Below are 17,317 nucleotides of genomic sequence, written 5' to 3'. Positions count from 1 at the left end.
AGAGCAAAGGTAATGTTGGTTTCCTTCAACCTTCTTCTTCACCTTTCCTGCTAAGAATTATGAAAGGACTCACTGTGTGGCCACATGGACATTCATTCATTCATCCCTCAAAAATCTAATGGGCACCTACTATGTACTAGGCACTGTGCTAAGCCCTGAGGAGAAAAGATGAAGAAGATGTGGTTCTTACTCTGAGAAGCTGACAATATAGCGGAAAAGACAGACATGTGCATAAGCAATTAAAATGCAATGTGATACTACAGTGATGGAGAACAGGTGTGAGGTAAGGGCTAGGGGTCGTAGGGGGTACTATAAAGGGAAGCACCAGGGAGTTATCTCATGAGATTGTCTGTATACTGATTGTGGTGGCACCCACACAAATCTGTACATGTATTAAAATTCATAGACCTGTATGCCAAAAGAAAAAAAGGCCAATTTTACTCTATGATACTTAAAAGTTAAAATAAAAAAATTCTGATATATGCCCATCAACAAGAGAGAACGGATAAACGATGGCATATTCATACAGTAGATGCTACTGAGTAATAAAAGGAATAGATTGCTGACAAATGCAACAACGTGGATTAATCTCAAAAGCATTACTGAGTGAAAGGAGCAGATATGATGAAGTACATCCTGTATGATTTCATTTATAGGAACTTCTAGAGTAGGCAACATTAACATATGCTGATAGAAGTCAGATCAGCTGTTGCTTCTGTGTATATGGGTGTGGGGGGTGGGGTGGGATTGATTGGGAAGGGATCTTAGGGAACTTTTAGGTGTGATGAAAATGTTCTAGGTCTTGGTGAAAACTGATTGAACAGTACACTTAAGATGTGAGTACCTCAATAAATGTAAATTATAACTCAATTAAAAATATGCATTTAGCTATTGGCTTGTCTTTCACAGCATAAAATTTCTACTGGTGTTTAAAGTTGCAAAAAACATTAACAATCTCTCTACCATATGTTATGTTTATTTTTAAGATCAATTGGATTGTTTTGGTGTCTTAATGAAGTAAATATGATATCTAATAATAAATCTTACGATAAAGATAATTAATAATTTTTAAAAATGTGCAGAGAAGCGCAGAACTCTACATTCTGCTGGGGTGAGGATTTGTTGCTGTATTTTAGGAAAGGCAAGAAAGAGGCAAGTCTCAAGAGGATGTTGAAGGGTAGAAGTTCAGTGCACAGACCACGAAAAGAACATTCCAGAACAACATGTGCAAAGTCACAGATGTGAGAAAGGGTGGCATTGTGCTAAGCACTTTGCCTGGACAGTTTAATCCTCATTATTATCTCCATGTTTCATAGCCCAGGCTTGACAAGGCACGAGGCCTGGTCCAGGTTCCTTGGCTGTCATACAGGCAGAGCAAGCATTCTCACACAGATAGTGCAGAAACTCACTCTTGTCCTCCTTCGTGTGCTGTCTCCTGTCATGCTGGGGTGTCTGGCTTTAATCATGGCACTAATGGGACCTAAGAGAGGCTTTTACCTGACCAGAATCTACTTTAAGAAGACAACTAGACTGACAATAATGGATCATTTGGGCTGTACTTACCAGCCTTTCTTCCTGCTTCCCTTCACCTGAAAGCACAACTATTTCTAACAAGATCACTAGTAACAGCGGCTGAACAGTGATCACCAAGGTCTGTCTCCACGCCCTCCATTCCACAGACTCCTTTGTCAAGAGGTTCTAATTGTGGGATTACGTAAGCAGTGAGATGATGGTCCCATAAGTTTCTAAGTGGGAGATGGGATGCTCTTGGGGTCCCCAAATCCCAGTGGGAACTATATATGGGGTGGAAGGTCCCTGACTGGGAAATTTTGTGCAGATGTCCACACCAAATCTCCTAGATGATACTGAGACACTGAGGTAAACAGGATTTCCTGGCTAGCTGTTTTGCAGCTAGATAATTAGATTTCCTAGCCCTGGAACAGCTAAGGTACAGAACTGTGTCAGGCTTGGAGGTTTTAGAGCCATCCTGGGAGAGACGACATTGTCTCTATGTGCTGTAAGGATTTTGGTTCCTGGCTGGACCCATGGAAAGCTCTCAGAAGAGCCTGGGCCCTGCTCTCGAGGGAAGTGCCTTCTACTGGACAGAGTTAGGCCAAGGGTTTGGCAATGGAGAATTGCCTCAGTTGAAAATGGCTTTAAAATAATCACAACAAAGCTACATAGAGCTCTATAATTTATAAACTATGTTCATGTTCATTATTTAAAAGTGATTTTGAGTCCCACAAATATGCTGGATGTCAGCAATTTACAGATTTGAAACTTAGGAAGGTTAAGTGACTGAGACGTGCATAGCTGCCTGCCCGTCTGCTTTCTTTCCTTAGTTCTCTCTCTGCCCAACTTTCTTTTTTTTTTTTTTTGAGATGGAGTCTCACTCTGTCGCCCAGGCTGGAGTGCAGTGGCGCGATTTCTGCTCACTGAAAGCTCCGCCTCCTGGGTTCACACCATTCCCCTGCCTCAGCCTCCTGAGTAGCTTGGACTGCAGGCGCCCACCACCACGCCTGGCTAATTTTTTGTATTTTTAGTAGAGACGGGGTTTCACCGTGTTAGCCAGGATGGTCTCGATCTCTTGACCTTGTGATCCACCGGCTTCAGCCTCCCAAAGTGCTGGGATTACAGGCATGAGCCACCGTACCCAGCCCCAACTTTTTTCTTTCGTGTTTTCAATACCTAGCTCTTAGTTAACTATAGATCATCTTATTCCAGAAAAAAATTTAAGGCAGCTTACAAGGTTACAAAAAAAAGAAGACTGAATAAATTAAAAGTGGGAGTGAATATGAAAGAAAAATAAAAATTGGACCTGAAATTAATCCAAGACTTATGATAAAGATATAATGGCCTACACATTTGCTACTGATGGGGCACAAATTTGATTCTACGTTTGTAGGAACCCATGTGAAAAAGGAAACCTGGTCACTATTCATAGTATGCATAAGCTAAAACGACAATGACAAAACAATCAATTACTCAAGAGAAGTACAACTATTTTAGGTTCCTAATAATTACAACTTGGCATAATGCACAGTAGCTTCCTTTGATTATTAAACAAAACTAGGCCTTCAAAGATGATTTTGGTTTTCAACTGTCTTTTCAGTATACAAGATAATTCACCATGTGAATTTTAAAAAAACATGAAAAGCATACCATCTCTCTGAACTCATGTAGCAAATTCCATTACAGAAGTCAAAGCAGGTGAGACGCCAGTGAGCCCACTAGTTGTAGGAACAGTTCTAGGACTCAGGGATATGGGTAGAGTGACAATTTCCATATGTACTATGGGGGAAGAGACAAAGCCACTCACTGTGGCATAGGAATACATAGATCATCATACAGACATTACATCTTATTTTGTAAATTTTTTTAACTTGGTGGCAAATATTAACATGACCCTTTATATCACAAGTTCCTTATAATGGCTGTTTTTAATATAGAAAAGCATTATTCCAGAGCACCATTTTCTCTGTTGTACATCTTGCTGCATTCATGCCCTAGGGCTAGAGTTTATTTACACTGGCTAGTTTATACCTTCCTCACTCAACCCTCCAGTTTCCCTTACTTTTGTGCCAAAAAAAGGACACAGAGTTTTTCCTTTTTGTAATTTACATATGTAGAAAATATATCCAAGTCAGGATGTCCCTTTCATCCACAGGAAGAGTCTGGGGCCACCTGACTCATCAACATGACAAATCCAGAAATAGAAAATGCAATCTAGCTAAAAGAGAGAGACAAGTGGAGACTTTCAAGCCAGCACACAGCTAAGGTGTTATGTCATATGAAATTAATTCTCTGAGGTCAGCGACTAGAGTTAGGTTACAGCCCAATCATAATTCTGCCTGCTAATTACTTGACCCATTACAACATTTATTTCACTCAGAGATGCTCAGCTATAACTTCCAAGGGTGGGCTTGGGACAGATGGAAGGAAGCAGGCAGCCAGAGAAACAGCAACTCCTTCCTTTTGCAAACAGATGTGTCTCCCAGGCCCCTAACTAAAATGATTATTTCCTGCTTTTCTAAGTGAGGGATCAGATGTGTCCCGCTCTTCCCTTTCCAGCAAAACAAAGCACCTGAGACCACAGAGTTCTTCAGTGAAGTGCAAAAGATGACTGAAGAAATTGAGTTATGTTCCGTCGTGAGAAGCACTAGAGTAAATGATAACAAAACCACCCTCCCTATGGGAAAGAGGAGGAAGCCAGGGAACAAATGGTGTGGCTAGAATGGTGCATTTATATATTTCTTTCACTTCCAAAAAAGAGATTTGGAGCAGCACTAAGAAGAAATGGCAATTGCCGAATGGAGATATTGGAATAATGCAAGTACTGTGAACAGGGGCAGCTCTAAAATACAGAGAATAAACAGCCCTTATTCAAAGGGAAGCATCAAGCAGTTCCTGAGGGATTGTGCAGGAATGGCTGGTGGGGATGAGGTACAGACTGAAAACAGGGGGATCTGAGAGTTAGCACCTGACATGTGAACGCAATATACAGCTCATCAATTTATAAACCATTGACATCAATAATAAAGAGCAGCAGCAGCTGCTGCTGCTGCTACTAGACAGCATATAGTGCCAGGTCCTGTCCCCAGAGCCTTGTGTTTACTACCTCGCTGAGGAGTACTGTCCCATGCTTTCTCACATGGGTTCAGGTGGCCTTTTGCCATTTGGGGATGTATTTCCTCTTCTAGGATGTCCTTGATGTTCAAGTAAGGCTATTGGTGCTGGGTGGTGAGGACTGCGAGGACAGGGAGGGAACCAGGACCTACCCTGTGACTGGTTTGCTGCAGGCTCCTAATCACATGAGGCTGCTGAGAAGGTCAGGGTCACCAGCTGTGACCTGGGGGCCAATGGAAAGGCCTGTACTCCTCAGCCTCTTGCTTTCTCTCATCATTCTCATTTACCCCTAAATCTACTCACTGTGAAAGAAAAGAAGGGAAAGACTGATGCCTGTAGCTGAAGTGTGCAGTTGAATGGTCAGAAACTAGACTTCTCACATGTAATTGAATCATCATAGTGCTGGTGACAGAGTTCCTATTACAACTTCCAATTTTCAAGTTATTGTTGGGGTTGAAATATCTCTCACCTCAGAATTTTTATTTTGGAAAATCTCCAAAGCACACTTTTAGCCACATTTGAGTAAGTGAAACAGGAAAAAAAAATAGGAATGTTTTCAGCCACATTAAGCTCTAACCAGATGCTCTTAAAAAACTTTTTGTATGTACACAGCACCTTTTATTCTAGTGGAGAGTCATGTTTTTCAGCTCTGAACTGTATTTGCCATAGACTGAAAATACTAATACTTTAAGAGCCACGGTAACCACCTGACAAATGTATCTTCTCCATATAGGAGGTAAAGAGGACCCCACTGCTATCTCTAATTCTCCCTCTCTACCCAGACCACTGGAAATCCAAGTGAAATTAATGTAACGAATATTTATTGAATACCTTATTTGTACCAGGAACAAAGGTGAAGAACACTGGGAAGTTGGCATGAATTTAACCAACCTGCAAAGTGAAAATGATAGCAGATCTAGGACATCGTACAAAGCGTTAGGGCCGGGACCTACCTTACTGGACCACCTGAAAGACAGCACTTCTGACACCTTTTCCTCTGTTAATCATCATGCAGAGAGAAATGCTTTTGGCCTTTAGAGGAAGAGCCGTGTGAAGGAAAATTAATGATAGGCTGCCTACAGTCCATGAATTCCCAGGTCATTTTCCTTGGGTCTACCCAGAGCATGGCCTGGGAGTACCCTGTTCAGGCAGTACTTGGACCCCCAGCAACCACTTTGACCCTTCCATTCTCCACACGAAAGCCAAAAAGATCTTTCCAAAAGGTAAATAGGATCACGTAACCTACCAGGTTAAAATATCGCAGCAGTCTGCTTTTATACTTAAAATAACATTCATACTCCCTAGCACCACCTGCAGGGCTCCCCTAACTGGGACCCTACTTCCTCCTTCAATCCCACTGCCTCCTCTTTGGCTCACAATACCCCAGCCATGCTGACCTCCTGGAGTGCCTAGAACATGCAAACTCCTTTCTTGCCCCAGAGCCTTCACACCTATTGTTCTCAGACCTGAACGCTTCCTCCTCTAGCTCCTTCACATCACTCCCATCTCAGGTTAAATGGGCCCCTTCAGAGAGAGGTCTCCTCGGACATCAGAGGTTCGCTCCCTCCCCCAATTCTCTGTCATGATTTTCTCTTCCTTTCTATTACAGCACTATCACAAGATGTACTTATCATCTGATTTGTTACCTTGTTTTTATTTGATCCTTCCCATAGACTTTACATTCCAAGATAGGACGGACCAATAACATCTGCTTTTTAAATATAATCTCCCCAGTATTCAAGATATGCCTGGACATAGTGGACATGTAATAAATGTTGAATAGATGAATGAAATGAATATAATTGCAAATAATAAATTTTTTATAAAGAAGGGCATCTTTATATTTTATGTTTTTACTACCATAAATACTATTGTACTACCATAAATCTGGATTACTATTAGAGGTTTTTCATGTATTCATTTTAACCAGGAACACCCTGACTGGACTTGAGAAGCTGAGAGAATGGACAGCTGATGTATGGCTGCAATTAGAAAGTTTCAAAACGATTGCTTTAAAACACCATGTTTGGCACACAATGAATTTTGCATAAGGGGGAGAGGGGTTAGTCCTAATTTAAAGCTATTTGCGGTTGAGAGCAGAGTTCCTATTATGTATGTGCCATGGTGTTCCTTAACTGAAGAAAAATTACAAAGAACCTTAACGTGAAGCAACAGAACACTAAGAATGAATAGCACAATGTATTCCTGGGGAGCTATTGTGAAGCTGGCCTAAGGAGGAATACCCTTGTCACTTTGCCATGTGGTTCCAGCCTAGGCTGCCAAATCATGGAGTTGTTGGAAACTAAGAAGTACCCTGGGTGCCAGTCTTGTTTTTCCAACCATGCCCAGTGGCTAAAATGGAAGATCTTGAGTCTTCACACTGTGTCCTGTCTGGTTCTTCAGCCAGCAAAACCAAATCTTGTAGGTTACCAGGAGCCCACCCACACCAGAAAGGGAGGTCTAGAATTGTCTTACTGCCTAGGGATGCTCTCTGGAAACCCTGCAGTGGGTTCTGGGTACTTGTACACAGCATGAACAGCAGTCTTTCTCCAATCACCTCCTGATTTGCTCAGGGTATAGGCCCAAACTTTTCCCTTGGTATCCTCCATGCATTTAATTTCTCTGTTAGGACTATAGCTCTGCTCAGCACCTAGTTTATTTGCATGGGGTTCTGCTTCCTTGCATAATTCTTATCTTTCCATATCTCTTGCTACTCATTCCCTATCTGCTGCTTGGGATCAGGCCCCAACCCAAGGAGCACACCTGGAATTGTGCCGCAGCCATTTGCCGAGATTCTCCTTGCAGTGTTCAAATACCTCACTTGTAACATATGCTACTGGTTCTGTTGCTGGGAGCAGCCTCACCTATTTCTAGCCCTTCCGTGAGGCCAGCCTCTGAGGTCCCAGCATCCTTCGTCAGCAAACATGCATTGAGGTGACACCAGGGGCCCCCTCAGAGCACCAGGATAAGTTTGCTTGAGATGGGAGTGTAAATTAGTTCAACCATTGTGGAAGACAGTGTGGCGATTCCTCAAGGATCTAGAACTAGAAATACCATTTGACCCAGCAATCCCATTACTGGGCATATACCCAAAGGATTATAAATCATTCTATGATAAAGACACATGCACAACGTATGTTTATTGTGGCAGTATTTACAATAGCAAAGACTTGGAACCAACCCAAATGTCCATCAATGATAGACTGGATTAAGAAAATGTGGCAAATATACAACATGGAATACTATGCAGCCGTAAAAAAGGATGAGTTCATGTCCTTTGCAGGGACATGGATGAAGCTGGAAACCGTCATTCTCAGCAAACTATCACAAGATCAGAAAACCAACACCTCATGTTCTTACTCATAAGTGGGAGCTGAACAATGATAACACATGGACACAGGGAGGGGAACATCACACACCAGGCCTGTAGGGGGGTGGGGGGCTAGGGGAGGGATAACATTAGGAGAAATACCTAATGTAGGTGATGAGTTGATGGGTGCAGCAAACCACCATGACACGTGTATACCTATGTAACAAAACAGAACGTTCTGCACATGTGGCCCAGAACTTAAAGTATTAAAAAAAAAAGTTTGCTTGAATTCAGGGGTCACTTTGGGAAAGCTGTGACATAAGTGGTTTATCTAAGGCTTTATGTTAAATACAGGGCATGCAGTGGTATCAAAGTTAAAGCTGAGCCACACAATTTTCACGAGTACAAAGCTGGATGCCATAGCCCTGTCCTTGAGGCATGGGGCAGCTGCCAGGGCTGAAGCCATCCTGCGCTTTCCTGCCAGGGTGCCTGGGTTGACTCTCTGTCCTTTGCCTAGAATGCCCTCCTTCTTACTCTTTTCCTGCCAGAAACCAACTGCTCCTTGCCCAAGGTGTCCAGTTAAAATAGTTGCACCCCCACCCCCAACCTGTGAAGCCTCCCTGACCTCCACCTCAGGAATACTCAGACAACAGGCTACTCAGCCCTACATCAGAACACTCAGCCTATTAAAATGAGAATTTCATACTGCCTCTCCTATTAGACTATGAGTTCCTGAGCGACAGAGACAGGACAACATTTTGTCTTTAAAGGACCAAGACCTAGCACAGTGCTAGGTGCCACACCTAACACTGTTGGTATAATACCTCTTTATAAGATGTGCAATTAATACAGAAAACAGGATTAGAATGAAATAACATTTTTAGACAGAAGGAAGGCTGAGAGGGGAGAAAGACTTCTAACTTGTGTATTTTCCTGTGCAAAAGGAACCTTTTAGCCAAGGAGAAGACATTGGTCCAATTTGAGATGTTGCTAGAATTATCCCTTCCCTCTCTTTTACTCTACATTTCAGAGAACCAGTGCCTATTTGGAAAAGTAATATGGGCACACAAGGAAGAAAGCAATGCAGTGATAGATATCAACAAGGCTACTGAACGATGATAGCTATGCCAAAGAAAAGCATTACATAATGACATCAAAATAGGACACTTGAGGAATGTCTTAGAGCTAAAACAGCTGTCACCTGGTATTTTGGCATTATTGAAGAACATGAAGAGATAGTCCCTGGAAACTGGAGAGTACAGATTATTTGCAACAACAATTTTCAGAGGTCAAGAACATGTTTTCCTCATTTTTTAAAAAAGTTAACCTCTTATTATCATTTTCACTTGAGAAAATTATGATGCTCTAAAATGTCTAATACCTAAACACTGCCTATAGGTAGGCATCAAAGGAAGACAGAGGCTCCCCTCATTATACCAGTTCCTAAATAAACCTGTAAACTTGGAGATATTTGTCTATTTTGTAGATTATCCAGAACTTTCCATTTTGCATATAAATAATCCCACTCTTAAGGAACATTAAGAACAGGATAATACGTGAAATTCTGTCAATTTTGCTGTTAGTCAATGTCTGTTAGGACAAAAGTTTACAATCCTGGAATTGAAAAATGACTAATTGGTTTAATATGTGTAATTTTCTTATTTTTTCACCTTCTAGCTCAGTGAGATGCTGTTCTGAAGTTGCTTTCCTCTGGGGCTGCTACTCTCATCCTTTGTTCACTTGGTTAAAGAGGTCAGATGCTTCATCCATTGAAAGATGCATAAATTCTATGATGTGTTGTGTATTGACTATGTGCCAGAGGCTGTAACTGCAAAGTGGAAGGTGCACTCTGCACCCCAAGAACTTCCCATTAGTGGGGAAGAGACAAGTATGCTTGGCAATTGCAATAACATGGGATTGAGGGTAAAGTGTGGTTAAACTCTGGGTGCCTTGGGAGCACTATGGAGGGTTACATGATCCACCTGGGATACAGAGGGGACAGTGGGAAGGATGGGATTTGGGATGTGTCAAGAAATAGTAGGCATGCCTGGGGGAAACTGATGTCCTGTGATCTAGCTCTGCTACAAGAATTCATTTTTCCTTTATAATTCATAGAAACAAAATAGACAATTTATACCTCATCATATTTTCTAGAATTAGCAATACATATCTGTCAACACCTTGCAGACATGTGCAGTAATAATTGTAAAATCTAGCAAAAAGCACAGTATTAGGCTTTCCTGAATCATTTTAAAGTCATTAATTCACAGACTCATATAATGTTAGTACTAAAATAGAACTAAGACATCTTTTCCAGTGCAAAACCTTCACAGAGGAGGAAACTGAAGCTCAGAGGTCAACAAAAAACAAAACAAAAAACACAACAACACAACCACCAAAATATTAGGAATGTTTTTCTTGATATTTCCCTTCTTTACTTGGTTGCTTGGTCACCTGTCAGTGGGTGGGACTAAGACATCTTCAGAGAATGTGTTCTGCTTATGGACTCACAATTCTTTCAGTTATCTGTAGGACGATACCTACGAGTCAGCCCAATACAGTCCCTCCTTTCCTCCCCATACAGATACCCATTTTTGGTAGATGCTGTGACAGAAAGGCCACAGGAAGGGGAAAGAGTGTCTGCCCTGGGGTCAAATTTTGAAAGTTAACTGATCAACTAATATCAATTCCATGGACCCAAGAAAGTTTACACTGAGATGGGATTTTAAGATAATTATATTGTAGGATCTACATAGGCTGAGACAATTATGTTAGTGCTTGAACAGAGGCCGCATGGATACTCTGCAACTGGAAAATGAAGTATTAAGACAACAAATGGCTAGTGTTTCATAAAGTTAATTTCAAAAGTCTATGTCACTAATACAACTGTAAGTGAAAAGCTGTCCTGTAACTCTTTCAAAGCTGACTGATCAGGAGGTGAAAAGTCTAATGTAGGATCATTTAATATTTCAAAATCTCTGAAATATGCCATGTGAAAAGGGAAGAGTTTAATAAATAATTTTCTGTATTAATAATACAATACTATAGCAATGCTATCTAACAGAGATATAATATAAGCCGTGTATGTTATGTTAAATTTTCCAGAAATGGCAAAACCAATTTTTAAAAATCATAGTAAATATACAGAACATATTACCATTTTAACCCTTTTCATGTGTGCAACTCAGTGAAATAAAGTACAACTACACTGGTATGCAACCATCACTACTATCCATTTCCAGAACTTTCCCATCATCCCCAAATGAAATTCTATACCCATTAAACAATTCTCCCCATCATTCCTTCCCACCAGCTGTTGATAACCTTATTCTACTTTCTATTTCTATGAATTTGACAATTCTGGGTACCTTATACAAGTGGAATCATAACAGTATCTGTCCTTTTGTGCCTAATTTATTTCACTTAGCATGTCTTCATGGTTCATCCATATTGTAGGATGTATCAGAATTTCAATCTTCTTTAAGCCTGAGTAATACTCCATTGTATGTATATATATGTGTGTGTGTATATATATACTGCAGTTTATCTATCCATTGATGGACATTTGGGTTGTTTCCACCTTTTGGCTATTGTGAAGGTAAAAAAAAAAATAGTGTATCTGTTTTACCCAATTTATCCAAAGTATTATCATTTCAACCTGTAATCGATATACAAATTATTACTGAGATATTTTACATTAGTTGTTTTCTAACGTCTTTGAGATCTGCTGTGTATTTCATAATTACAGCATATCTCCATTTGAATTAGCCACACTTTATGCTCTTAATAGCCATACGTGGTTAGTAGTTAATGTACTGGATAGCACAGTTCTGTAAGAGAGTTTGCATTCAAGATTTTATAAATCATGATTCCTCTGGATGCCACCATGATGAATAATTCCACCTTATTTTTTTCTCATATAGCCCTATTTTTTAGAGTTAGGCCTCAGAAGTCAGACCAAACTAAATGCAGATCCCAGTCTCTTACTAATTATCTCAGTGATGTTGGAAAGATTACTTAATCTTTCAAAACCTCAGTTCCGTTTTTCGTAAAGTTGGAAAAAAAGACTGTTTCTCCCATAGGGTTTCTGTCTGAATTAAAATCAAATAACATAAATAAAGTGCTCAATGTACTTAATGTAGTGTTGCCAAAGTGTGACATAATAAATAGCAACTATAATAAAAATAATCCACTAGATTATAGGTTCACAAGGACAAGGGCTACGTCTTTCACAGTGTGCCTGACACATGGCAATTATTTATTTATGTGAATAAATAATTGAACTCCTCCCTCAGTCTTTATAAACTTTTGGTTCCATGACATCTTCACACCTTCACAGAGATTGCGTGATGATTTCTAATACCTACCTTGCCATGAAGATACAGATACTTTATGGTATAGAAAGAACATGAAACTCTTATTCTCATCATTTCCTTCTTTTTTATTTAAAAAATTTTGACTACTTCCTTTCCTTTTCCTTGAGAAATCAGGGATGATGGGGCCAAAAAGACTAAGGGCCAAAGGGGCCCTTACCCACAGGGGCAATGAGCAAATACATAAGTATTCTGAGGATAACAGAAACCACCTTACCCTCACTGTTGGGGAAGGGAGTTAAAAATATGGAAAGGGTTAAAAGCTAAATTACCTCTATGGTGTTAGATTGCAAATGCAGCTATCAATGTGATCTCATAGTCTTTAATATAAATAGATAGAGCAACACATATAGGCGCATGTGTGTGTTTGTGTTTCCTAGCCTATTACCTGAAAGGGCCTGGAAGCAATGAGCTCATGGAATCCCCAGATCTTGGTTTCTAAATACCATTTTCCATAATGGATGGAGGTCTTCTCGAAGATATGGCTAATTCCAGAGCTGGGCAGAGAAAGTACAAGATGCTTACGGAACATTTTCTTGTGCCAGAAGGTAAGAAAGTACTCAGAAAAACATGAGGGCCACATCTGAGATCATTTGAGCATTAAAATAAATAATGATTTTAGTGAGTTATAATTCATTCAATAAAACAGCAATTTATGAGCTCATGTTGATATAAATAAACAGAAAAATAAGTGAGGAGAAGGGAATGCTCTTCTTCACTCTAAGATAGTTTATTTAAGAGCAATATGTTTTCCTAGTCTCCAAGTATCTCCCCACAAAATATTTATTGACTGCAAAAGGAAAAACTATAATTTTACAGTGAGTACATCTAACAGATACCACCTTAAGCAAGTGGGTTTGGTTATAAGACTAACTCCATTTATGTGACTCCTGATATGATTAAGAAGAATAGAGCATTGTTTCTGTAGTATTCCTGCCGCAAAAATAGAAAATTTCAATCTTACAATGAGGAAACATCACACAAATCTAAACTAAGGAACATTCTACAAAATGTACTCTTCAAAAATGTGAAGGTCACATATAAAAAAGGAAGATTACAGAACTGTTCAAGATTGAAGGAACGTAGAGACAAGGCAACTAAATGCAACACATAATCGTGGACTAAAAAACCATTTTTTTCTATAAAGGATATTATTGAGACATTTGATGAAAAGTTGAATGGGATCTATGGATTAGAAAGTAAAGTTGATTTACTGAATTTAATTGTTATACTGTGGTTATGTAGAAGAGTATACTTATATTTTTAAGATAATCACACTAAAGTATATAAATTAATTCAGAAAAAAATATACACACACCAAAATAAACTCACAGGGGTGGAAAGGAGGATGAGAGAGAGAGGGAGAGAGAGAAAGACAGACAGAGAGACAGAGAGAGAGAGAGAGAGAGAGAAAGACAAAGAGAGGGAGAATACAACCAGTGGTAAAATGTTAAACATTGGAGAACCTTAGTGAAGAGCATATGGAAATTCTTTATTATTCTTGTATTTTTTCTATAAGTCTGAAATTATTTTGATGTTAAAAATTAAAAATAAAGAGCATGGGCTTTGGAGTAACTCAGATTCAATTTTGAATCCTCAGTCTTACATCTATCATCTGTGAGATCTTACGAAGTTATTAAATTATTCTGATCTTTGGTTTTCTCATTAGATCACCAGGAGTAGGACTAATTTAAAGGGATGCTGTGAGGATTAAATTAGATAATGCATGACTTGAGCACTGGGCAGGTGGTAGGCATGTCTGGTAGATGATCTGATACATAATGGATGCTGAAATATATATTTGTTGAATAAATGAACAAACTCCTCCCTTCTATCCAACTCCTCAATCTGAACAAGTGATGCTACTTAAAGAAAATTAGATGTTTCAAATTTTAGCAATCCAAAGTATGAAGCTTTTCTTAACACTTGAATAATATAAAACAGAATGTCAAATAATAATAATAAATAATAAACATACCACCATGCATTCCGATGTTGCTCTAGAGTTTCCTCAGCAGTTCGCCCTCATGTCTCCTGTGGCACTAAATGGAACAGGCAGGCATTCAAGTTTGAGTCCAACACAGCGTTAATAATAGCGAATGTTTACAGTGCCTTGGGTTATGGGTGTCAAAGAAGGGGCCATGTGTACTTAAATCACAAACAAGGCTTACATCAGTTCATGGCTGCAGGGTACAAAATGAGGTGCAATTTAATGTCCATCTGGGCATCTGTTCCTAAGGTGCTAGCACTGCTGTCTGTGGTTCACAATATATCTGGGGTAGCAACACAGCAAAGAAAGGGACCTAGGTTGTGCTTGGGAAGTTTCTACTCTCAGCCAAGATGTGCACATGAATTTAAAATTACCCAAGAGGGTGTTTCAGAGTTGCTGGCCAAAGAGTGGTGTCTTCTAATCTGGAGAGCAGCTGCTGGGCACAGGCATGCAAACACACACACACAGACACACGCACACACACAGACGTGCTCACAGAGCCTGTGCCTGCCTCTACTTGTTTGCTCTGGGCAGATGGTTCCTGGCTTTTGGGTCACCTCATCTTGCAACCCAGTCCAGTTAGAACCTTTCTTCCACAGAGACTGGCAAGCTGTGGGGTAAGGGTTTTGGTAAGGCTGCCTGTCTTCAGAGCATGAAGGACACTGCCCAGAGAGGGAAGAGGGCAATATTTAGTGTTTGGGCCCACTTGTTGTTGGGCTCCCCACTACCTCTCCTTTGCAGAGCTATCACTGGCCCCTGGTTGCAAACTCTTGGTGGCTTTCAAGCCTACAAAACAAAAACTGAGAGGGTGTCCAAAAAGAGAAGAAGAAAACATTGTTGTTGGTCCTGGATTCCACTGTTGGATTTTGGCGGGGATGAGAAGAAGGAATTACCAGGCGTGATCAACAAAGGTACCTGCACGGTAAGCTAAGTGTCCCCATCCTTGCTGAGAAGAGGCTTTGGGATGTTTCTGTGTTATTCACCAGCTAGGAGTGGCCAACACCACTCTCCAAAAGTAGGATCTTGTGAATATTATGCCAGGGAACGTAGTATGATTAAGAGCTCATGACAGATGACGACTTTTTAGGCTAAAATGACTAAGAGTTGCTTGCAAAATAAAGGAACTATCCTGACAGTAGGTAAGTTTTACTGAAGTGATACACATGAAAGAAAACCAAAATGAAACTTTAAATTGTTATCCTGTTAAGAGTAAGATGAATAGTCAAAAATTAAAGACAAAGTATGTTTGGATAAATGGCTTTCCTTCTTAATAGCTTGATTTTGTAAGCTGATGTGAATGATCAATATACAATGTCAAAATCATCACAATGTGTTGAAAATGGAGAATTATACTGAATAGGTTAAATTGCAAAAGAGGAATTCTCTTTTCACGGAAAGATTAGTGGAAGAAACTAACATCTTCAAATGGCAACTAGATTGTATCTTTTTTCTTTTGTTTGTTTACCTTCTGTTGATGTTAAGATTTAATGAATGAGAGCCAGAGAACAGAAGCAGGTTTCTGAGATAGGGTTTTTGGCAGGTCTTGGGAGATACCTATCAAGAGCTTGTTCTGTAACACCCCACAGAAGATGACTGGATATCCATGGGCACATCACATCTGGATATAAATGGGAAATGATGCTAGGCTGCTGCCAAATGATATCACAGAAAATTCTGCTCACTGCACTCCTCAATGGGAGGATTATTCAATGTTTAGGGTGGCTGCACAGTTTTGTATATAGGAGCTCCACTGAAGAGAGATATGTGTTCAGTTACAATGGTTGTGACATATTCAGTTATTCTTTTTTCTTTCCACACCAATTAATGATTACATATCTTTCTTTATTCATTGTCTGTTCACATCTCAGGAAGGAATAGAAGAGGTGCAACACACACACTGTTTAACTACACTACCATATTCCACGTGTGTATTAGATATGCATAAAGGAGAACATGGTGTAGTTAAGACTAGAGATAATGCATTGCAATTACAGCAATGTTCCTTTAGCTACAGTTAAACATGTTTTTCCTGTGATGACATTTTCTGATTTATCAATCTGCTATCTCCCAAAGCCAAATATTCCAAGTAAACATTTCTCTACATTTATCAGTTGACACTATTATGAAACTCTCATTATGCTTAATTAAAAATCAGCATAAATACTGTAAGAGCTGTTTGTTAATAAAAATTTCTAAAGGCAGCAATAATATTCGTGGGCTCTTTCCACCTGGGTAATTAAGGTCTACTCTGATGAGAATTTTCTCAGTAATTTCCCAAAGCAATGTGGGGTTTGGGTTCTTATACTCACCAATACAAAGATACTCTGTAAAAGTTCTGCAGCAAAGAAAAGCATTCATTATTTAAAAAGTGAGTGACAATTTAATTTTAGAGTATACCTTCTATTGAGGTTCATGTGTAATTGTCTTTTTTGCTTAAGTTTTATTTAAGCAATAAATTAGCAATAAATTTAAGTAATAAATTTAGTGAAGACTCGGTCTTAGGTAGTGGCGCTGGCACTGGAGATGAAGATATTTTATTGTGCCATTGAAATGATGGTGCCTTTAATAGAGTGCTATTGTAGGAGACTGCCATTGCAACTTGCCAAGAGTTAGGCAGGTCCCAGGATGCAAAAAACCTAAATGTAATGGGCTCTATCTTCTTTTCTTCCGATTACAGTACATATTATTCTATGTTCTAACCTAAAGCAAAATTTTCATTACCAATGTAATACCCGCTTCACCTTTCTAACATGTTACATTAAAAAACATTTAAAGAAAAAGTGCTAGTAGCTTTTATTTTCCTTAGGGTAGAACTAGTGCCTACCAGCAATGCACAGTAAGTTTGTTTAGTTATATTCGGGGAACACTTTTATAGTAATAGCTTAGTTTGTTTGCTCATTTGTTCATTCATTCATCAACTATTTTAGAATGCCTACTCTGTGCCAGGCCCTGTGCTGGTTACTGGGATTATAACAGTGAATGAGGCAAACATGGTCTCCAGATGCCCTGAGTGTAGGA

At 39.6% G+C, this 17,317-nt stretch overlaps 1 protein-coding gene and 1 long non-coding RNA gene across 11 annotated transcripts in view; one reads left to right on the top strand and one right to left on the bottom strand.

Annotated features, from left to right (window-relative positions):
* Nucleotides 1-12,073, top strand: part of LOC129471429 (uncharacterized) — a 150,078-nt gene extending 138,005 nt beyond the window's left edge. For all 3 annotated transcript variants that reach the window (XR_010118619.1, XR_010118621.1, XR_010118617.1), the window contains one exon: nt 9,614-12,073. This is a non-coding gene — a long non-coding RNA (uncharacterized lncRNA). The remainder of the gene's footprint in view (nt 1-9,613) is intronic.
* CMSS1 (cms1 ribosomal small subunit homolog) overlaps nt 1-17,317 on the bottom strand; it is a 368,700-nt gene that overhangs the window by 50,573 nt on the left and 300,810 nt on the right. The gene's annotated exons all lie outside the window — the stretch shown is intronic.

This window comes from Symphalangus syndactylus, chromosome 21 (assembly GCF_028878055.3).
Source record: "Symphalangus syndactylus isolate Jambi chromosome 21, NHGRI_mSymSyn1-v2.1_pri, whole genome shotgun sequence".
Taxonomy (NCBI): Eukaryota; Metazoa; Chordata; class Mammalia; order Primates; family Hylobatidae; genus Symphalangus; species Symphalangus syndactylus.
This window is presented reverse-complemented; position numbering and strand designations above follow the sequence as displayed.